Source organism: Leptonotus elevatus, chromosome 4 (assembly GCF_054856555.1).
Source record: "Leptonotus elevatus isolate MCC_2025b chromosome 4, RoL_Lele_1.0, whole genome shotgun sequence".
In the NCBI taxonomy this organism is placed as follows: domain Eukaryota; kingdom Metazoa; phylum Chordata; class Actinopteri; order Syngnathiformes; family Syngnathidae; genus Leptonotus; species Leptonotus elevatus.
Window position 1 is genome coordinate 11,107,156 of NC_141242.1, and position 24,703 is coordinate 11,131,858.

At 39.0% G+C, this 24,703-nt stretch overlaps 1 protein-coding gene across 2 annotated transcripts in view; it reads right to left on the reverse strand.

Annotated features, from left to right (window-relative positions):
• mgat4c (mgat4 family member C) overlaps positions 1 to 23,778 on the reverse strand; it is a 90,143-nt gene extending 66,365 nt beyond the window's left edge. For both annotated transcript variants that reach the window (XM_086074684.1, XM_086074685.1), the window contains exons 1-2: positions 23,662 to 23,778; positions 17,697 to 18,257 (exon numbers count right to left, since the gene is read on the reverse strand). The gene's annotated coding sequence lies outside the window, so the exon portion shown is untranslated. The remainder of the gene's footprint in view (positions 1 to 17,696; positions 18,258 to 23,661) is intronic.
• Positions 23,779 to 24,703: the final 925 nt, after the last annotated feature.

The following is a 24,703-nucleotide window of genomic DNA, read 5'->3' on the forward strand; positions in this document are numbered from 1 at the left end:
AAACTTTTATTTTGAAACAACATGGGCGTGAGCATTGCTTTAGAGGGGCTCTGTAATGGAAATTGAGCACAACGTGCTGCTAAATGTGAGCGGATAATGTTTGAAGAAGCAGCATGTGGCTCGTTGTGCAAGAGGATTAGGGTGTATTCCAAAGCGCTTGACTGATCAACTTTGATCACATTTCCACACGGTTACGACCGCTGTGAATTTTCATTATCACTGCAAGCAAATTTAGGGTCTCGGAGATTAGTTGTCGGTTTTCTGGCTTCTTCAAAGACTGAAGAAGAAGAAGAAAAATTTTATTGTTTTGAGGGTATTTTTTTTTTATACTGCTTGCCTCATTTTTCTTTTTTTTTTAATGCCTTAAAATGTGTGTGTGTGTGTGTGTGTGTGTGTGTGTGTGTGTGTGTGTGTGTGTGTGTGTGTGTTGTGTGTGTGTGTGTGTGTGTGTGTGTTTTTAATTATTTTCTATCTGTCAAATATTTCTGTATCGTGTGCTATTTTTTTGGTCCATTATTTTTTTCCTTTTTATTTATTTTGCATTTGTTTCATCTAACAGTTATAATTTAGTATTTGTATTTTTGAAGTAATTTGTATTTAATGTGTAAAATTTTGTGTTGTTAAAATATGCTTATTATATGCTTAATATTTGTGAATTTTTAATGAAAAACTTTGTTGCTTTTAAATACTTTTGTATTTGTAATATTTGTGTATTTTAAATATATGTATTGTGTAATTAATTTTTTTTTCAAATTTTCATTGTTTTCTGTAATTTTAAATTTTTTGTCTGTATTTTCTATTTAATATATTAAAATGATATATTCATTTAATATGTATATAATATTTAATATATTAATTAAATATTTTATTTTGTATTTGAATTATTTGTACTTTTTGAAAATGTGTTTGCATTTTTTTTAATCATTATTATCTTAGTATCATTTCCCAGTACTTTTGTATTTTCATCTAATTTGCTTTTTTTCTATATATTTTGTATTAGTTTCTAATATTTTAGTTGTAATATTTATGTATTTTTTTAATTAGTAGGTTTTGGTTTTAATACAATTTGTACTGAAAATATATACTATATTTTTTCACCCAATAATTCCTATTGTTCGTAAAACTGATTACATTGTTTTCGATGTTGGTGTTATATTGTCTAGTTTGCATTTTATTACCTAATATTTGTGTTTTTGTTTTTAACATTTGTTATCGTTTCTGTATTTGTGTCTAATTTTCTGTATATGTTTCTAATACTTTGTATGATTTGTAATATTTGTGTATCAGTTTGTATTGTTTTTCTAATGTGAAATGTGTGTACGTGTGTGCATGTGCGCGTGTTTTATGGCATCCATTTAAAGATTTCAGCATTGTGCTAGCCAGGGGGCCTACTGCAGTAATAATAAAAACCGGGATGCCCACCATGGATCATTGTGATTGTGACACTTTTCACCCGGTTGGCTCACGGTTTCTTCCGGACAATTGAAGGCAGTACGATGAGCCCACCCTGATAATTGACGGCATTGACCACAGGGGGCGACGAAAAGCCTCCTTTTGGCCAATAACGTTTGTTTTCACTCCTCGGGTTTCCCGTCAGGCCGTCTCTGGTGATTGAACGCAGCCTCGTTTTTTTTTAGCGCTCCCCACCCTCACTAACTGGTTTTGTTGTGTGTGCGTGCGTCCCGTCGGCCTAATTGTGCGCGGGATATTTACGGGGGCCATCGAGGCTGACGGGTGATGAAGCTGGCACCGTAACTAAAATATACGGCGAGTCGCAGAGCGACGCGGGGATATACGGCCGGGGAATAAGGGAGATTGCAGTGTTATTAAAACGACACGTCGCAATGCCGGCAACCAATCGGCTTTCGGGGGGCGTGGCACAGTGGTGGATTGACAGACGTCTGCCACATGAGATGAAGAGTGTGCACATCACAGAGAGATGGCGGAAGAGTACGTGGGGGGGGGGGGGGTCTGACATAACAGTCAGCATGTATACAGGACTTCATGCTGGCACAGCTGCTTTAGAGCGCCTTGTTGTTGGCCGTAAGTACATAAGTCATATGCAGAGAAAGATGTAAAAACAAAATAGGAGGACTTTTTGTTTTGATTGCCAGCATGTGGAACATAGCTTTGGGCTGGCATGACCAGTTTAGAGCGCCTCATTGTTGGCCACGAGTGTACGCAAATTACGGTCAGATGGCGGAAGAGTAAGTAAAAAAGTCCGACATGACAACCAGCGTGTGGGACCAGGGCTTTGAGTTGGCCAGTTTAGAGTGCCTCATCGTTGGCCACGAATGTGTTCACATTATGAAGAGATAATAAAAAGTCTGACATAACAGCCAGCATTTGTACTGGACTTCATACTGGCACAGCTGCTTTAGAGCACCTCGTTGTTGGCCGTAAGTACATAAGCCATGCAGAAAAAGATGGAAAAACAAAATAGGAGGATTTGGTTTTTTTTGTTGGGAGGGGGGTTAAGTCCAGTTTGATAGCCAGCGTGTAGACCAGTGCTTTGGGCTGGCGTGGCCTGTTTAGAACGCCTCATTGTTGATGATGAGAGATAGTGGAAGAGTGAGAGGGAATTAAAGGTCTGACAAAACAGCCAGCATGTGTACTGGACTTCATGCTGGTAAAGCTGCTTTAGAGTGTCTCGTTGTTGGCTGAGAGTCTACACTTTATGTATAGAAAAAAACAAATATGAGGACATTCTTCCTTTTTAAAGTCCGACTTGACATCCAGCGTGTGGGTCAAGGCTTCGGGCTGGCATGGCCATTTTCGAGTACCTTGTTGTTGGCACTTCACGGGAACAAAAGGGAAGTAAAGCGAGGGGAGAGGAAGCGTTTCATCGTGGTGTATGCACTGTACAGTTTCTTTCGGTGCAGTTTTCGTACTTTTGCCACATGACTAGTGGTAAACTGTATACACTTGTCTGAGCGATACAAAGTTGCCAACGTGAACGCGTCAATCATCGGTTAGCAGCAGAGTAATACTGTCGACATGATTTTTATTTTTCGCACATAATGTGTGTTTTTTTCCCTTCATGTTGTGGCTGCGGTTCATTAAGGAGACAAACTGTTAAATATTCATGAGGCGTGTTGTGTTTCTTAAAATAAGGCTCATTAGCGCTCCCGGCCTCTTTTCAAGTTTCCGCCTTTCTCGTGTCACTCTCCAAAGAGCAACACTGCAGCTTGTTATGCGTCTTGGCACCCAAAGTGGGTTAAGACCGTCGCCGTGCATTCGCTTGGACACCCTTTGCTCGAAATGACGCTTTGAGAGCAACAAAGGCTAGCGATGGCGTCACGAGTCTGTGATTGGTTTTTGATGACTTGAGTTGGCATCCATGAACCCGAGCTGGACAAATGGACACACAAAAAGAAGGGGGTCGCTGTGATTGTTGTAATCGGGCCGGAAAAAGAAAAAAGTTTGTCAACGACTCGCAGCATTGTGGTAAACATGAGGGAGGTAGATTGCAGTGCTCAGCATGATGCTGCACTCTATAAAAATAAAAAAATTAAAGGAAATAAAATAAATATAAAAAAATACAAAAAAAATACAAAATTAAAGATTCTTGAAAATAAAAGTTAAAATAAACTAAAATAAATAACAATAGTGAAAATACAAAAATATGAATTACATAAATACAAAATAAAAGCATAACTAGAGCTGCGAGCAGCTATACAGGTCGTGGCAACCCTGCCCACATTGGGGTACTGGCACAATAAACCTCTCAAATATGATTTTGGTAGGCCTGATGTTTTCGCCTCAGATTAGACCCTCAAAAACGGCAACAGCGTGTAGTGCTGTCACTAACAACTTTTTGAAAAAATCGAGTTGCCTTCCATCGATTAATCGACTAATCGCACCGCAACCCTCTCAAAAAAATTATTCAAATTTTTCTCCTTTTTTTTTTTAGGTCTACTAAGGTTGAACGTGAGTTGAATTTAGTGGATATAAATACTCATTGTTCGCTATCTTCTGCACACATATGCAGTCTTGCTCTATGTCTAACATAGTAGATACCGCCTTCCAGTTGCTGACGCACGGTGGGCCGCCATCTTACGCGTGTCTGGCGCCAATAAATTCATTAGAGCTCTTTTATTTATTTTGCGATTTTGACGCCGATAGTTTTGTTACAAACATAAGATAGATGTAGCGATGCTAATCTTCTCCCTTTATAGTCTAAAGAGACCACAAGCAAACCCTAAGAAGCATCTTAGTTAGTAGTGGTGAATGGCGGTCGCAGTCCGTCAGCAATAAGTGTAAAAAAATAAAATACAAAATAATTTTTAAAAAGCAAGAAGTGTCCTTGCGGAAACACGAACTATTGGTTCTGGGCCTCCGGCAACTTCCAGGTGCCACAAATATGTTTTTTTAAATTATTAAAATAGCTTCGACGCACGCATTTTTGCATCGACTAATTTTTGTGGTCGGCTTTTTTCCCTAGCCCTAACAGCGTGCAACAACAAAAAAGCTTTTCATCTAGAACATCTTTAGATGAAACAGCCAAAGTTTGAAGATGATGGGATAAATAATGTGGGAGGAGTTTGTTAAATGATGACCTCTATAAAAGGCTAAAAATGCCGCAAAATTCCAAAATAAACACAAAATGGTAGACTACCCTTATGAATTAAAAATTATTAAAAAAAAAAAAAGGAAAATAATTTTGAAAAATTGCAAAATAAAAGATGCTTAAAAATATTAACCAAAAATGAAAATACAAAAAAATTAACAATCACAAAAATACCTAATAAAAACACAAAATATAAAACAAATAAAATGATCCATCCATTCACATTTTCAAATATAATCCCCCTCTTTTAGGAGGTGTTCACTGAACAGAATGTTTGAGAATGACCTCTACTCTCACAGTGTCAATTAAACAGCAACCTACCCAGGCCAAAGTACTCCAGCTTTTGTACGCACCCTTGATAACGCCACAAAAGGCTTTTCTGAACAGCCAATAATTGATTTTGCAGTGAGATTCGAAATGAGAAAAGAACAGATGAGTCAATTACACTCCGTCACCTAGCAGCAACCTCTCTCTACGCTCAATACAAGGCTTTCCGTCCATGTTGAGGGGGAAAGAAAGACTTTTCCCTCCCAAAATTGACACTTTGCGCCTTTCACAAAAGTCAGAGAGAGCTTCCAGGGACATTCTTTGTTGCCAGGCAACGCCCGGAGCACCTTTCACCAATAGAAATATAGGCCTATATTCAACGCGATTCATATGCTAACTCAAGACGAGCAGACCGGGAATATTTATTTATTGAAGATGGGGTGAAGCATTTTTTGGACTAATATTAAATTCATTTTCACTGAAGCAACTTCCAGCTGTTTTACTGGATTTTGACAGATTTTGCAAGGTTTCACAAAACGTTGTGTTTTATCGCTATAAAAACATGGAACCTACCAAAAGAAAGATTAGCGTCTCTTTTTTCATCAGGATTTTTTTTTATATTTCCATCTGTTTCCGTTTTGCAGCAATTAGCATTAGAATATAGCAACGTTTCATCATTATTCACAAATCTGTTTAAAACACTAGGTGGAGGGGGGGTGCTTTTTTCAACATGGCCCTGGTTGAGCTCTTATACTCTGCTGCCACCTGCTGGCCGTTTTTGTAATAACTACCATCTCTTAAAGCGTCCTCTTTATGTCAGAGGCTGCGTCAAAGCCTTCTCCTTATGCTCTAGCATAAACAAAACGTAAAAAAACTAATCCTTATAAATACATTTTGGGGACAGTGGTAATATTTGTGTCATATTATTTGGGATGTTTGATACCACTTTTTTCAAATCGATACCAGTACGAGTACTCAAGGGTTGAATAAGCACCGATACTGTTATCAAGTGCCCACACTTACTAGTACTTTTGATACATAACATTTTCGTTAAAAAAAATGACAGATTAAAAAACAAAATTATATATCCCAATGTAGCATTTTTCCTTAAAATTGCATGAAATAATTGGCAAATTTCTGTTCTCTTAATTTCAATTTCTTGTTCCTGATCGTAAAACAGCAACAAGAGGAAGGCCGATACTGGTATCGGTTGCCGTCGCAAGTAACAATACCTTGAAATAAGGTCTGGTATCAACCCGATACCAATACCTGGTATCAGTACTCAACCATCACTACCAATTATGATACGATACAATGAACTATGATTGGATTCACTCCAAGCATTATCTGATATGAGCCAATCCAATTTGACCGATACCAGTCAGAGTATTTTGAGTCGTCACCGATACAGAGTACCGATACCACTAATACTTTTCCCAATATAGCATTTTTCCTTAAAATTGCATGGAATTATGTCAATTTTCTATTTTTCTCATTTCTCATTTCTAGTTCCTGTAAAACAGCTGCCGATTGTGAGTACCGATACCCTGAAATAAGGCCGAGTATCTGCCGATTTGATGCCCGGTATGATACTGATATTGATACTCGCCCATCCCTACCAATGTTGTGCTCTGATTACGATATGTTCTGGTACGATACGATACGAGTAACTCCCATAACGATATGTTAGAGTATGATGTGCCTTTCTTTCTTTCTTTTTTGCAGCATAAAAATGTTACCAAGGGACACGAAAGAAAATCCCATGAAAAGAAAACCAAAGCTGAGAAATGCATGTAATTGCTCGGTTGCACATTCGGTCCTTGGTTTTTCCACCAAGGCAGATCAAAAACAACAAAGTAGGACTTCTTATCAAAGCAGGCTGGTTTTATCTCATTAGCGCAGATGCAGTAGAGAGGCTGGTGGGGGTTCGTGTGGGGGTGGGCTCGTAGCGAGGAGGTGTTGCTTCCAGTTCCAAAGGGAAATGAAACAGTTTTGCCCATATTTGCTTTGTTATTTAGCTGGAAGAGCTCAAATTAATGACTCGCACTCTATTCATTACCGTCGCCGTAAACACATTAGTCCAATGAATCGTCTCCGAGCACACCTGGCCTTATCTACGCCGGAGAAGGATCCAGGCGGGCGAGCAGGCAGGCGGGCTGGCTCTCATCCGGCCAACGCACTGCAGGCGTATTAAAGAAGAGGCGGCGCGGCGTTGACGGGATGCGCTACCTGCCGCCTCGTCGGGCCCCGCAGCTGCCTCCCGGGAAGCCGTAATGCATGAGATCTGTCAGTGTCAATTTCCCGCCTAATCTTGGCGCCGCCGAGGCCGCGTTTGCTCGCCAACACACAACACGGAGCGGCGGGAATTTCACCTGCGATAAGACAATCGCCGCACGTTTGTTGGCGACGTCCAGGTGGCACGACAACACCACGGAGGGGGGAGGTTCAGGCAAGCAGCTGCCTCCTGATGATTCCCAGATACGACTCGTGTGTAAACGGACGCTTGGCCGTACGATAAAGCTCTTCCCATGCAATATGATGCGATTCTAATTATGCGATTACAATATTAATATTACTTGCAATGCAATACAATATGATTCCAATGAAATATGATTCCTTGTAATTATGATACAGGACAATATGATTGACGGTCAATCACAATGCAATTTTTCACTTCAGCCAAATGTACTCCAATTACGATACAATCGAACACAATAGGATTCACTCCAATTTTTATACAAAACGATATGATTCTCTCTAAAATAGTGTAATGCAGTGCTTCTTAATTATTTTTTGCTACGCCCACTCAGGAGGAGGAAAATATTTTGCGCCCCCAACTCGCTGCTGCGACTATAAATGTCCAAATTAATTGATTAATCGACAAGTAATCGATTATCAAATTAATCGTCATCTATTTTAATCATCGAAAAGTGTCCAAATCCTCGGATTTCAGAATATCACCAGTCATTGTTGACTGATTTCTGTCGTCCTTCATGAAAGAAGACTGAATATCTGATTTAAAAAATGCATATTAGCTTCATCCAAAATGCTTTTTTAATAGACTATAATAAAAAAATTTAATTAATCCGATTAGTCGATTGAAAAATCGAGAGATTAATCGATTCTAAAAATATTCGATAGTGACAGAACTAATAAATAGCATAATTTGTCTATAAAATTGCGGTAAGTACGTCTCTGCAGATGAGCTAGTAATCGTTGCACACTCTCTGACAATGAGAGCGCCACTGCCACCTACTGTAGTGGATGTGCAATTACACTTCCCCTCCGGGCATCACACTGCGCCCCCCCCCAATTTGATAGGCACTGGTGTCATGCGATAATAACAATAAGATCGCCTCCACTTTATAACCGCTTGGCTGATATACAATGCAATTAACTGCAATTATGATTCAAAACCATGCCATTCAGTCATTCTATTCACGATATAATGTGATGTAATAAGCCACACTGTGATATGTTAAATCAGATTATGATTGGTTCCAATTACAATACGATACAATAGGATGATATGTCATGCTGACAGCCAGCCTGATGGCAACCGTCGTCATCCTTTATGGCCCCATTCGAAACCCGAGGTGGAATAAATAACAGCGTACACATTTATGCCACGTCTCGGGAATGAATGTGAGCGGAAGAAACTCCAAGAAGTCGTAAAAATGTCATGATCTCCCGCCGTTGTCTTTAAGTGGCGAGCTAACGAGCATAGCGCACGGCGTGAGACATCATGCCTCATTCAAGGTTGTCAGGGGAGGAATTATCATATTGCACGGCAGATATGACTTTAAGTCAAAGAACAGATGTTGAATTCAAAGAGCTGTAAAAAAAAGAGGGGGAAAAAAACAGCTTTCACGAGCGAGCTCACCGGGATCCTTGGAGACAAACCGCTAAAAAGGTAAAGAGGAGCATTCTGCACATTTCAGGAAATCTTTTATGAGCCGTTGAGGAAAAAAATAGGGAAAAAATCTATAAAAGAACAGAAGAAATATTTTTCCCTATTTTTATAAAAGGAATAAAAGCATTTAGATTTTTTTCCTCTCTGAAAGCCTTACCTTTCTATGCTACTTACAGAAAATAAACAAATAACTTGTTTTCTGACGCAATGACTTTTTCCACTCAGCTAAAGTTGAATACTACTGACATTTCTGAGTTTTGCTTTGTGATTTTGCAGCACTAGGATAAATTCGTTTTCAATTAACATTTTGTAAAAAGACAATTTGGACTCTTTTCCAATCTGGTGCATATTTAAATTGTCTTTGATGTTTACAAAATGTTAATGGAACAATAAATTGTCTTTTACGTATACAAAAACACATCTGGAGACTAAATTGTCTTTGATGTTGAAAATATTATCAATTGAATACTAAATTGTCTTTGATATTTACATCAGGTACGTTAGGTCCAATTGAACACAAAATTGTCAAAGACACTAAATTCTCTTTGATGTTTATAAAATTTATATTATGGTTCGTTATTGTCTGATGTTTACAAAAAGGTTCATTAAACTGTCTTTAACGTTTACAAACCAGTTTGGAGAAGACTAGTCTTGGACTCAATTTGTCTTTGAGTAGACAAAAACATTGGTGCAGTGTTTACAAAAACTGGATTTAGCTCAAGACTGAATCGTCTTACATGTTTACAAAAACACTTTGATTAGCTTCACTAAGGATGTCTCTGATTCACACTTTTGAAAATTAAGATTTGAAACATGTGAATGAAGAAAAGATGCAGCGTCATTTGTCACTCTCCACCTATAACTGGAAGCAACAATATTAAAACTAAAAACAAACAAAAAGCATAACTGAAAGGTTGTTAAGGCTGCCCTTGTTTCACACTATTTGTTTTTGTTTATCTGCTTGCAAAAAAACAAAAAACTTGCTGTTAGCTTCTGTGCATATTCGCTGCTACACAATAAACTTGTAACAATTTGGATTAAGTGGCGGGGAACTTGCTCCCTCCTCACCACGCACACCGGCGGGAAATTAGCATCACAAAGAGCACAACATTAGCACTGCACGCCTCCCGCTACCGCTCACTTCCTGTACGGCCTTGACTGAAGGCAATGTGACGCGACCTCCAAAATCTGCGGGATGTTCATTACCATGGGACGGCAGACACTTGTAGTATTTGTATTGTCTGGTTTGCGGAAAGCAGGATGGCGCGCCAGTGGTTAGCATGTCTGCCACACAGTTCGGACGTTTGTGTTTGATTCTCCCCCCACGTTCCTAAAAAAATGCATATTAGCTTCATCCAAATTGTCCATAGGTGTGATTGTGAGTTGAATGGAGTCTTTGATGTTTAGTAATACAAGTATGTTAAATTGTCCTTAACATTCATTAACTCATTCACTCGCAGCCATTTTCACTGAAGCAATCCCCTTCGCTCACAGCGGTTTAGCTGGATTTTGACTGATTTTGCAAGGCCGACAGAATATTGTGTTCTTTTACTATAAAAACATGGAAGAGTCCCTTCCTTCATTGGGAAAAAAAAGTATATTTCTATCTGTTTCCGTTTTGCAGCTTCATCATTGTTCACAAATCTGTTTAAAACTGTGGGGAAAAAACTTTTTGCAACATGGCCCTAGTTCATCTCTTATACTCTGCTACCACCTGCTGGCCGTTTTTGTAATAACTACCATTACTTTAAACTTTCTCTTCTGTTCAGAGGCTGCACCAAATCCTTCTGTATGCTCTAGCATAAAAACGTCTTCTTTTTTTAAACAACAACATATAAATACGTTTTTTGGGACCGCTGTACTATTTCAAATAGAACATATTTATACGTTTTTGGGAGCAAATGAGTTTTAAAAAACACGTTCTTGAGGAGTCATAATCGTTTGACATTTACAAAAGCCTAATTGATGACTTGAAACTGTCTTTGATGTTTACAAAATAATTTACATCAGACTCCTTGAGGTCTTCAAACTCTCTTTGATATTTACAAAGAACTTAGCGCAGACAAATAAATGATGCGTCCTGGCCACCGCCGTTTCTTTATCTTGAGCCGCCTGAACTTGGGCAACCGCGTTCAAATTTAGCCCGATAACATCGTTTAATCTGTGTGTGTACGTATGTGTGCGCGCCTGCGTGCCGCTGCCGGATTAATCATCGTAATGTAACGCGCACGCCTATAGCGAGCAACACTAATCCTCACGCATTAAATCAATTTTCCACGTGGGCTCAGGGAGCCTGCAGGAAGACGAGTCACCAAAGTGGCCGGGAAAAGAGTTGAAAGCAACAATAGCACAAATCATAAGCCTTTTTAAATTGTCATAAATGTGTTTGTTGTTTTTTTAAATGTACGTAAACGTCATTGAGAGTGAAATTTGTCCTCTCTATTACAAAAAAAGCCCCATTGTGGGACTAATAAAGTTGATCTAATCTAATCAATGTGTAATGTCTTTGATGCTTCCATAAAAGTGAGCATTTAAGCCTCTTTACTGGCTTTGATGTTTAAAGGCTTAGATTGGCTAGCGACATTGAAAATCAAATAGTCTTTGAAGAGCCTAAAAACCTAAAAAAGACTAAATTGTCATTTAGAGTCATTATATGCTATAAATGTTAACATCAATTTGCAAAAACAGGTATGTTTGATTCATTAAACATTGAAAATTATCTCATTGTTGCTTTAAAAAAAAACTTGCATTTGGTTAATTGAAGACTAAATTGTCTTTGATTACAAAAGTACGTATGTGAAGCCCGTGTCCCACCGAGGGGACGATCGTTTGTGTTTGGGACGGTAGTGAATGTTGACTTCACATCAAGGTTCGTTCAAGGTCGTAACGTTCACTAAACGTTTGCTTGCACATGTTCAAAATTTCCTTGCGACAACAAAAACCTTTCAAACTGTTGGCGAAGTTTTGCGACCTGAACGAACCCTGACGAGAAAGCAACATTCGCTACCTTCGCAGACGCAACCGTTCAAACCATATATGTCGTATACGGGCATTAGCTTCACTAAAGACTCAATTAATTGTCTTAGATGTTTACAAAACACTTATTTAATGATACAAACTATCTTTTATGTTTAAAAAAATAATAATCCAGCTCACTGAAAAACGTCTTTAAAAACGTGCAGATTCATTAAAGATAAAAATAGTCTTGATGCTTACAAAAAAATACATGTTAAACTTTATTGAATATTAAATTAGTCTTCAGAGTTTAGCCGGTAGCGTCACTACTAATTTCCTCATCTTTATGAAAAATTGTACATTAGGCTCAAAACTGTCTTTGATGTTTATAAAAATGTGTACTTTAGATCATTAAAGCCCCTAAATAGTCTGTTTACAAAAAATAGCTTAAACTGATGGCAAAAAAAAAAAAAAAACGTTATTTGCAGACTAAACCGTGCTCGCTATACAGTACTCACATGGAAGACTAATTAGTAATTTACAAACACATGTACATCGGCTTCATTTAGAAGACACAGGAGTCAACACACATACACAATGTGACTCCGCTGTGACTAACACACAAAGCTCACAGCATTTAGCATATTAAAAAAATGCGATTAATTGCATGCAATGATATGTTGAAGAGCATGTAAAGGTGTCATTTGCACAAAAGCGACCGAGCACACCTTTTTAGAAAAACAAAAAATAAAAAGGGAAGAGCAGATCTGCCGCCAGCCACTGACCCAACCTGACCCACTTCCGGCTGATTTATGCTTCACGGGCCCTCAGCAGACACAGCTTTGTTCGGCTGGGGTCATAAATCTCAGACTCCTCAGCGCTCATCAGCTGACCAGACGAACCCCCACCTCTCCCCTCTCGTAATACCCCCACACCACCTCCGCTTCCTCTCAGGGATCACCTGAGCCACATCGCCGGCACTTCATCAGCCTGAGCAGACAATGGCGGCGAATGCAGCCAAGCAGGCGGGCACTCAGGAGTTTATCCATTTGTAAACACTCCCTGGGGCGGGTTTTGTACTCACTTTCTTCATAAAACAAACCGAGAAAATGGTAATAAAAACACAGCTAATTGTAATAAATAATAGTATGGAAGAGGATTAGGGCCAGTGAAGAGAGAAAAATAAAGTTTGGCAGGATTCTCACTTTATTTTCAGAATTCTGACTTTAAAGTGAGAATTCTCAGAATTCTGAGAATAAAGTGAGCATTCTCGCTTTAAAGTGACAATTCTGACTTTATTAGTGCTACTATTATTCTCGCTTTAAAATTAGAATTCTGAGATTAAAGTCAGAATTCTCAGAATTCTGAGATTAAAGTCAGAATTCTCAGAATTCTGAGATTAAAGTCAGAATTCTCAGAATTCTGAGAATAAAGTCAGAATCCTGCCAAACTTTTTTTTCTCTTTTCCCCGGCCCTAATCCTCTTCCGTATAAGAGAAACCATTTGAGGTTATTGGTTAGACTTTTTTTTTTTTCATTTTTAGGTGAGCTTCAATTACAATGACATTAAATTACAAAATTGTATTTTCATGTTAGCTTCATTGAAGCCAAAATTGTCATTAATATTTTCAAAGATATTATATTATATTTGTAAAAGGCCCTAAATTGTCTTTGGTGTTGACAGGAACAAACTCAAATGTGTTTGACGGTAAAAAAAAAAAGAATAATAAATAAGGGGGAAAAAATGCTACTGCTAAGTTAGCTTGATTGAAATCATGTGCTGCCATGCTATGATGTCATGCTATTAGATAGCTATGCACACACCACAAATAAACCACCGTGAACAGGCTCGGGTCGCTTGAGAGGAAGTCAAAGGGCCACCTTATGAACAACAAAATCTTCCCCCAAGCTTCGACTTGAGAAGTGTCAGGCCAAGCTAATGAGACTTGCGGGTGACAGACAGAAGCGGGACATGCCTCCATAATTCATGAGCGCCATTGATGTGGCGACGGCATGCAGATGCCCACCTGAGGAAAGCGGGGGAGTTGTGGTTTGGAGAGATGGAACACGGGACGTAATCTCATCATCCCTGCCATTTATTGATCGAGGCGATGTGGCGGCGGCTTCAAACGAGCGTCAGGTAGAAAGCAGGCTTGCGACGAAAACTGCTTAAACGGAAGCGACAGGCCGTCTAAAATGTTTGTTCATCAGTTAGCGCAATGAAAAACTCTCGTTCCAATGCTAATAAATGTGTTTTGGAGGCTCTTGTGAAAGATCTTAGTGAGTTACTGAACCTTAAAAACTGCACCAGATACACCAAGTCCAGCATAGAGACAGTACAGAACGTGTTTTTGATTTCAAAAGTATGATGTTAACTGCATTTGAGGTTAATTGGATTTGATGTTTTAAAAAGGACACTGCTGGTTCGATCCTTGATGATGAAATTGTCTTCAATGTTTTGAGAATTACAACATTATCTTCATTTAAGAGTTGACATGCCTTTGAAGAAGTCAAAAAAGACGACGCTGACACAATTGATATTTTCAAAAACATGATTTTAGCTTGATAGAGGAAATTCTAAAGTTGTCTTTTGATGTTTTTAAAAACAATGTTTGCTTCAGAATCCCTAAACTGCTTTTGAAGCTCACAAGAGCATGTACACTCGATTTATAAAACATTCAAAATTGTCTGATGTTTTCAAACACAACGTTAGCTGCGTTGAAGATTGTCATTGGTCTTCTATGCGCTCAAAAACACAATGTTTGCTTCAAAGACCCTAAATTATCTTTGATGTTTACAAATACAAGTACAATGTTCACAAGAACACGTGGACTACATACATAGTGCAGTCCCTAAATTATCTAAGATGCTTTCAAAGCTTCAATGAAGACTCTAAATTGCATTTCATTCTTTCAAAAACACAATGTTTGCTTCAAAGACACTAAACTGTCTTTGATGATTACAACATGTACAATGTTCACAAAAACAAGTACACAAGGGTTATAAAACATTCAAAATTGTCGCTTTCAAACAACAAATGCAGACTAAACCGTCTTTGATTTAAAAAACAACAACATGAATGTTCACTTGATTGAAGTTTGAAGCAGATTCGATTTTTTTCAAATATTCGTACATTAGGATCATTAAAGACTAAATTGTCTTGATGCGTTCTAAAATGTGTACGCTAGATTGAAGGTTGAAGCATCAGTAACGTTTATTACATTGCATGGGTGGAATGAGTCACAGGGACCTTTATGACCTCCACTAGCGCAGATAACCAACACGGGGAGAGTCAAGCCGGGTGGGGGTAGTTCCGGGGGTTTGGGGGTCAAGCGGCACTGCAACCATTATTGCTAACATTTGTCTAACCTTTCACGGGCGATTCTTGGAAAAGGACAACAATTGGGATACAGTAGACAGATAGACATCAAGATAGTAGACACATGGGTAGGTTAAGTATATTGCAGTTTAAGAATTCAAATCAAATATCATACAAAATGTAAATAATATAATTTCAATTAAATCCATTGGAAAAACTCTTAGAATATGATAACAAATATGTTGTTTTTCTGAAATGAGTGGATAAAAAAAAGAATGTCATTAAAGTTGCATGAGGTCAAACAAATAAATTTACTAAATAAATTCGATACCTGAGGCTAATTAAGATAACTGATATGTCTAGTACCCCCCCCCCCCCCAGTGGATGCCAAATGCACTTAATTACAGAGAGTAGGGAGCACAAGTGTAATAGAGAAAAAGAAGAAGAAAAAAGCGCTCCGAAAATGAATCGACTTTTATGACCATTTGAGGCAGTGAAGAATTTGAATGTTAATCCAAGTGTCGTCGCACATACTCCATATTTATGTTCATAAGTCTTGATACTGCACGGTGCATTTTAATTAACCCCAGGACTCGCATTGGTGAGGAATGTTTTACCATATTTTACAGCCAATTTTGATGCAAAATAGGGATACATTAGGGACAAAAGTATTGGGACACGGCTCATTGGACGATAGTTTGGCTGCACTGGGCTCAGAATCAACAGGGTTCCTGCTCTCATGCAGCAATCATTGCAGCGACCATTGTACCCTGTTATTAAAACAAGAATCCAGTTCATCTTGAATGAGCATAACACATTCAAGTAATTGCATTTCAGCATCACGATGCTTCTTTTCTGTTTTATTATCGAAGAGGCCTGACATAGATGAATTCAAAAGTCATGTATATTTTTAGACTAACAGGCAGCAAGCATTGTTTTGCCCTTAAGAACATTAAAATGAAAGAAAGCAAAAAAGAGCTCTTTCTGGTAACAAGCTGGGGCTCCGAGAAGCTCTGTCCACCTCTGGTGACCCCTAGTGGGCCGGCAGCGGGAAGTAATGAGCCACTGTTTGGCTGGGGAGAGATGGAGAAGTCGGGGGGGGGAGATTTTATTTTGGGGGGGCGGGGTTAGGCGCCAGCGGCAGAAACCCGAACGTGACGCAATTCCTCCGTCGCTTTGTAAAGGAGGACGCTTGACCTTGTCGATGTGTGACTCTTTCTTTTTGTGTTCCATGTGATTAAAACACACAATAACGGTCTGCGATTTAAGTGCAGAAAGGACAGCAGCTCGAGAAAGTCATACATACGTGAGCAAAATAAATGTTTCAAAGATTTTCAAAAATGCGGACTTTTGATTGACAGGGCACTGTTTCTAATATTTTTGACCCATTCCTTATGGATCTGCTGCCACACAAATTGAAGGACAGCGAGAGCGACAGCAAAATCAAGTCACACACAAACTACAAGAATTTTAACTAAAGAGAAATGCAAATTTTTGGTGGACTCCACACTTTTTGTCGACACGGTAGCAATATTATTTTGGAGGTGCTGCCCCACATAGCAGAAAAAGGACAAGGAGAGTTGGCAACAACAGGAAGTTTCAGTATCAGGCCGATACCGGCCTTCTTTTGAAAACTTTATTTTAAAATCTTATTTTTAATTATTTTGCTTTTGACTCTGTATAGTTTCCATGTTTTGTGATATTTACTGCTTTTATGTTACTTGTATTGTTGTATTTTGTTTTATTTTTATTTATTTTTACTGGATATACCGCATGTAACGTTAGTTCACTGTCACTCAATTGTGGATCGTGAGGCTAGAGGAGACGTAGTAACAGGACTGAGAACCCCCCCTCGCACCTTCCCACCAGCAGAGTCCACCCACCCAAGTAGATTTCAAATCTGTGGGAAACACTGACAGCGGTTGTTTTAAAGTGCTATTATAGTTGAGTTATTTTAAGTTGTCAGGTACTTGCGGAGCCTGCCGAATGTGCCAATACCAAATACTTAAGGCAAAGAAAACGGACATTGAGTAAGTCCTCCATGGTAGTAGTTGGCGCTATACTGCAGCAGTTTGACAGATCGGCGAATCATCATTTGCTTCAAATATTTTTGTTATTGTGTTAAAAGAAATATAGATCAAAGCACGAACAGTATTGGTACTCTGTATCAGTCAGTACTCAAACAGTGAATACTCATACTGGTATTGAACATCTAGTAATAAGTTAAATCATTCACAGTTATAAGAAAATATTTAAGACATCCATAGTACTAAGTAAAGCTACATAGTGATAAGAAAAACCTTCCAGAGTCATGAGTAAATCCACTCATAGTTCTAAATAAAACAAGCCATCGTAATAACTAAAGTGATTGAAATAAATAACTAAATCCATCAATAGTACTAAAGCAACCCATTAAGTAAAGTCATCCATAGTATTGAGTAAATCTATTAATAGTTAAGTAAAGTCTATAGCAATAAGTAACGCTATCAATGGTATAAATAGCAATAATTAAACCCATGCATAAATAACTGCTGCCATTCATGGTGTTAACTTAAAGTAATCAGTAAATGTATTAATAGCAAAAAATCCATCGATGGTAAATTAGTAACAAGTCAATTGTCTCCTATAAAAACAAAGTCATGCTGATTGACTTGCACGTCCACGCTCACTTACCGACGTGCGCGCGCGCGTCACTCTCCTCCACGTCAGCACACGCCGATGTCCGCCACCGAAACGCCGGGGCTCCGGTGGCACAGCAACGAGCGACGCCGCCACAAAGCAACCCGCAAAGGCTCCAGCCGCGAACGTCCGCACTGGCGTCGACACCTCCTTCTCCTCTTCTCCTCTTCTCCTCTTCTCCTCTTCTCCTCTTCTCCTCTTCTCCTCTTCTCCTCTTCTCCTCTTCTCCTCTTCTCCTCTTCTCCTCTTCTCCTCTTCCACTCCTGTCGTCTCTTCCGGTGCTCACCTCGGTCCACTTTTTTTTTGGCTCCACTTTTTTAAATCTTACTCTTCTAGCTGTCCGAACTGCTGCCGTACCCCAGAGGTGCCATCGGTCCGGATTGTGAGCGCCGTCTGCCGCTGCTCTTTCGGAGCGAATGCTCGCGGCGGCGGCGCGGAGCTGAGAGCTCGGGAGGGGCGGTGCGAGGGAGAAGCAGATTGGAGGGAGAAGTGGAGAGCAGCTCGCTCCAGCTGTGTGCACGCTTGTGCAGCGAGCCTCGGCGAGCCTGGACACACCTGTCAAGAAGGCGCACTCAATATTTAACATCAACGATAAGAAGACTCATAAGAAATGGTTTTGAAGATAGAAAATAGTCCATGCCTCACCCCAAAAAAAAATTTCAGTTTACTCAAGAAATTGAGTGTCATCAGCAGGTTACAGAAAGGAATACAAACGTCGCAGCAATCACCACGGCTCAAACACCTGTTGTTAATTTGGCTGTTCAGCTGTTCAAAAAGTAGCTGTGAAAAAAGTCTCCTACGAACTAAGGCCCCGTTTCAATGTGTCCGCACAAGTCTCTTACGGCTTAAGCCGTTCGTCCACATGACGGCGCGGTTTCGGAGCTTGAAACCCATCACTTTTGAAACCGGGCTGCAGTGTGGAAAGATTTCAAAACGCGCCCCGTACACATTCGTCTTGACACCATATGCAGGATACTCCTCCGGTGATGACGTAATGGCCGCAGCTCGATGACGACGTATGCGCCAATGCGAACCGTCAGTCGGTCAACAACAATGGCGTCGTTTTGCGCAGCCTCCTTAGCTTGCTTATACTTTTGCAGCAAAATATTTTGCTTCTTTATTCCCACGTTCAACAAGCGGTGTTGTACTTGAATCACCCGCCATTGTCATTTCTCCTGTGTTCGTCTTTTTCATGTTGTTTCGATACATGCAAAGCCATGTTTGTTGTGTAGATGGCAATAAAGTTAGAAAAAAAAGTATTCGTCTTCTTCGATGATTCTTCTTCCATGCTTTCCGTTAACTCCATGTGGCTACGCTACAGCGCCACTCCAAACTTGGCATGTACATTACAGCCGTTACACATCCTCAGCGTCTTCTTTTGGACACACGCAAGTCTTGAAATTATTCTAAGTGTACGAGATTTGTTTGAGGAACGAAGCCGGCTTTGCTTCTGTCTGGACGAGGCCTAAAACAGTGGGTCGTTGTAAAGACAAAAGTTTAGAGAAGGTCAAAAATTTTCTTACAATATGTTACATGCGCCCACAATAGTCTGAACAGCATTGTGATTAATATTACGTTATGGAATATGAATTAAGCAGAAGAAAAATTACTCGTTTTTGTCTATCATGTTGCCTTGCACAGCCACTTGCTGTCGACTGAAAATGACATCACTCAGAGTTTAGGTAACGACCAATCACAGCTCACCTGTTTTCTGGGTTTGGTCATGTGACGTTTACAAGCTAAGCCATTAGGTAGTAGGCACTGTGATGCCATCTTAAGTTGGCAGAAAGAAGCAAAATGGCTGCCCCCAGAATCCCGTTTAGATGATATTGTAGTTCTGTTTCGTTTTGATACAGTGCAATTATGATATAACATAAATAGTAGTAATCATTAATTTGGTCCAATAAAAAAAACATTCTCTGATAGCTCCATAATTTTGTCAACGATTTTAATAACTTGATTTGGTTGATTGGTTTATTTGGTCGGCTTGTGACTTCATCAGTTACTAGGCAGAATTCACCGGTCTCAATCGCCTGCCATCAAGTCTAATAAAAACAGTTGTACCCAATGAACGAGTCACAAGGGCCGTTTCCTTGGCAGCTTGGAAGGATTGCACAATAATAATAATCATAATAACAGTAAAATAATTTAGTTTGGTGAAATCACACACTTGTAAATTCACTTGTTGATGGGCAGGATTCATGAGGTGCAATGTTTGCGCATCACAGTCCATGATAATAGATTTCATGGAAACAATTAAAACAACAGTGAACGTTATTGAGTCAAAAAAAATGTAAGGAATTCAATTAACGCCTCACAGCTCAGCAAGGTCAGCCAAATGCGAGAAAATGCGAGTGGCTCCTTATTTCTTTTCTCTCTTATTTGTCTGCTCACAACCCTAACACATGATAGCACTCATCTACATAACAATTAGCAAGTGACTATTAATGCAGCACACCTTTTTTTTTTTAAACCGCATTATTCTCCATAACATTTGCATAGAGAAACACTGATTAACAGCGGCACGTTGCGTTTGGCGTCAGCACACGGAAATTATCCCGCCTGTCTTGCGCATTAAAATGCTGATTGCATTATGAAAAAAGCCACCCGGTAATTATTCCCATTCTGTGTTTTACTTTCGAATAATTTCACGCAGACTTGACAAGCGATGACAGCCGCAAATGGAAAATGGTTCTGTTTATGCGTGTAGAACAACTGCTCATTGGAATAATTCATATGTTCAGTTTTTAAATAATAATAATGAATAAAGTATTTTTGGTCAGAAAGAACCAAAAGTGGAGGAAAGAGCTCGATGTCTGGTTAGCAGCTAGCCCGCTAAGCTAGCGTAGAAGTCAACCTCCTCATTCAGTGCTTCTTCTGCACCACATCAGAAAATTCAATGAAATATGAATTGCATTATTGTCTGTTGCCACTTGAGAAAACGTGACCTTTAATTCCTGAAAAATATAACTTTCATCTCATGATATTTAGACTTTTCTCTGACTATCCTCATTAAATTTGTACTTGTTTCTTGGGGGGGGGGGGGGTGCTCATGATCCAAATGAAAAGAAATGTGAGAAAATGTTGTGTTTTGGCAAAGCATTGTGTTGAGTTTTGGCTCTTGTGTTGCTGCCAAAGCTATTTTTGGCTATCGGTGGATCGGCCGTGATTCAACCGCGAGGTGTGAGTAATCTGAATGTGTCACTCCACTAATTGTCACTCCAGCTTGACCGCAGCTTTGCTACAACGATGCTATGTTAAGACTGTTTAATTAAAAAGACTTTAATTAAAAAAAAAATAAAAAAAATTAAGAATTATTGGCCAACTGGTCAACTTTTTACACTTGTATGACCAAAAAGAATGTTAACTTGATTGCCTGCACAAAGAAACAACTTCAGTTTAAAAAGATGAACAGAGTATTTCTGTCAAGGCGACAAAGACCTCGATAAAAACTCCTGTTAACTTTTCAGCCTTGTGCTTTGATGTTTGAGGATTTCTACACGGCTTTTTAGGACTTTAATAAATAAGCCTTCTCTTCTTCTTTCCTTTTTGTTTAGTTTCCTTCTCACGTTCCACACAAGCCATAACGTTTTACTGCTTCTTTCTTTCTTTCTTTCTTTCTTTCTTTCTTTCTTTCTTTCTTTCTTTCTTTCTTTCTTTCTTTCTTTCTTCCGTTCTTGTGTACATTTCATTGTCACTGGCAGTGTCGGCCAAACCAGACGATTCTAGGCAATGTTGACTGGCAGATGAGCAGACATCAGAAATACAAAGAAGGGCTGTTTGTTGTCACTATCTTGTTGTGACAAAATAGTATGTTGCACTACTTCCAAAACAGAACTGGGCATTTTCTCTGTTTTCTTTCCAATTGGTCTCATCAAACATAAAGACAGAAAAAAATATGTTTTCTATTATTTACTACCATATAGATATTAATTGTTACCCTATGTGCCTAAGGTGTTTCCCAATTTATAATAGCACAAATCCAGCGGAATCTACAGCATGTCTTTGTTTTAAATTCTCTGTTGTTATTTTTTTTTAAGTTTGACAGTAACCTTGAGCTGAGAGTGGCAATGATATGATGATGCATCCAAAACAGAACAGAAAGTTTTCTCTGATTTCTTTCCACTGGGAAAGTCATCAATCCAAAAGATGATGGCAAAGGGCTGTTTTCAGTATTTCACTGCAAAAGTCATGACAGTCCATAGTATGCTGCTATGCATCTAAAACGAACAGGGACGTTTTCTCAGATTTATTTCCACTTGGATAGCTCACTGCTGCAAAAACGATGATGACAAAGGGCTATTGTCAGTGTTACATTGCAATGGTCAGGAGAGTGCATGGTATGCTGCTCTGCATCCGAAACAAAATAGGGCATTTTTGTCTCGTTTTGTTCCATTTCAAGCACATATATCACAAAGACTAAAATGATGAAGGGATGTGGTCATCATTACACTGCTGGAGCCACCCAAGTGCATATAGCATTCAGCTATGCATCCATAACAAAACAGGACAATAAGGCATAATTTATTTATTTATTTTGGTGCTGTAGCTAATTAAAAAAAAATCCAGATATAGTCAACATATGCATGCAGAGTGATTTGAACAACAACGTTGACATTTTGCTAATTGCGGCCTTCACCGTGCACTGGATAGATTACACTCATTCATTATAACAAATGTACACTGACGGACGAGCTAACAGCCATGCTCCTCTAATTGGGGAGGCTAATTAACGTAACAATTGTGTCCTAATGAAGCAAATAGCATTTATTGTCTGCTTCCCAACACTGAACTGTCAATCATGTTGGGATTTGTTTGGCTTTGCTGTACTGAAAACACCAGACCTACATTTGTAGCATAATGTTATTTTACGCTAACCAAAAAGTAGATTTATTTTAAGTTACTTACCTTGGAGCAGACAAAAGTTGTGCCTTTATTAAAGGGCTAATAGGGAGTAACAACACTTTACATCAGTAGCATCAACATTTTGGTTGAAGAGCTAACATCAGAAAAAAAGGTGTGCCTGTTGATTTCTGGCAGATTCAAATGAGATGCAGATGAACACAAAGCTTTAACTGTAGCTAAGTATGTATATACAAACTTAGAAACCAGAAAGCTTAGCTAGCTAGCGAAAAAAATTTAATTGTGTTTTTGTTTTGCTTTTTTTTTTTATTTTTTATATCTAACAGACAGTAACTAGGCTTCACATAAGTAGAATAACATTAGCATTTTTTAATTAAAAGGGGAAAAAACAGGCAAAAGGTGTGAATTAAAATTACTGCCTACCTGTTTATGCTAACAATGCAAATAGGAAATAGCCTACGCTAGCTAATGGGCAGTAACTTGGCAGAACCAACTTGGCTAATATAAATGTTGAAATTTGGACCTTCTAGCTAGCCCCATTCGCTGAGATGGCTAATGCTGGGCAGTAACTAGGCCTCAGATTTGTAGCATATTGTTAGCATTTTTGTTAAGAAGTAGCATTAGTTGATATGAGTACATTCCTTCGCTTTATTTCAATGGACATCAGCTCTTTCTTTCTTTCTTTCTTTCTTTCTCTTTCTTCCTTCCCATGGGTTTAAAAAAAAAAAAAAAAGAGAAGGTATTTAACAAAAACCCTTACATAAAAAGTACTGAAAATTCACACCAGATAAAACTTGAAAAACTTTTCACAAGTCAAGATTTATCTACTTTTTGTGACATTCGTGTTTGGCGGTGCGCTGTAAGATTTTTCAAATACAGAATACAGTATGTGCCTTGGCTCAATAAAGTTTGGTTAGCAGTGATATATTTTTTATATTTTATATATTTATTTATTTTTAGTCACTGTTGTTTCTTGCCACTTAAGCGACTTACGTGTGTTAAGGTAGCGCGACATCAGAACGACACTCATCAGAATCGCCTCCATCCTTTTCCTGTGATGATAAATGTTTACGGCACTACATTAAGAGCAAATTACCTCTCCTTCTCGAGGCTGTGTCATCGTTCATCCGTGGGGGCCGCTGTCGTAAATTTGTTTTGCAGCACTCGGGCGGGAGGAATTAGGGCACATCTATCTTGTGGACGGGTGGTTGAAATGACGACTTGGCCTCCTGCAGGACACAGGTTGCATTGTGGAGTGACAGATTGGTGCGTCTTCTTGTTGTGGTGGTTGGTGGTGAAGGCAGGCCCACCCCTCGCGTATGACTGCTGTGTGTCTTCCTGCTTGTAAGCGCAGATGACAGGCTCGTGAGGAGAGGCCTCAAAGTGAGTCTCTAAGCAAAGATTTACAGTAGGCTTCAAACAAAATGCACACCAATCCCCGCTGAGTCTCATTTTAGATTATTTTATTTCATTTTTCTTGTGCATCAAGGGTTGGCGATAAGATAAAAAAGTAAAAGCAAGTGGCTTGTTTTTGCGCAAAGGCATGATGTCATATTGACAAAATAATGGGAGAGCTGTAAGTTGCTCATCATGGCCTTTATTATGAGGTACGAATCGATGAGGTCTGTCTCAAACCGTTGCAAGGAAAGTTTGATTTTGGGAAGAGGCATATAACATCAAACATTGTTTTTTTTCGGCATTTCATCACTTTATAACGATGTATTGATTAAATAATGGGAACTCTGGGAAGCGGAGCTCAAGGCCGTTAACATGATATACAACTTGATGTGGTCTGTCATTAAGTGGTTTTTAAACTTCTTCATTGTAAACTTTGAGGTCACAGGCGCGGAACCTATTCCACGCACGCCTTGGCCCAAAATTTTAAGTTTGACCTTGATGATTTGGCCTGTAAGTAACAATGACGCCACCTATCTGGAAAGCACAAAAAAGGCCTTTAATGTGATGTATGAGTCAGTCCATGTGGCTTGTCACAAATCGATTTTTGACATTGTAAGTAAACGAGAAAACGACAATTCTCATTTTGGTGGCATTTGTTCCGCTTTTTCAAGCAGTTCACCCTGATAGTTATTTTTATTTCGTTTTCTACGATAATGCTAATAAAACAGTAATGTAGCATA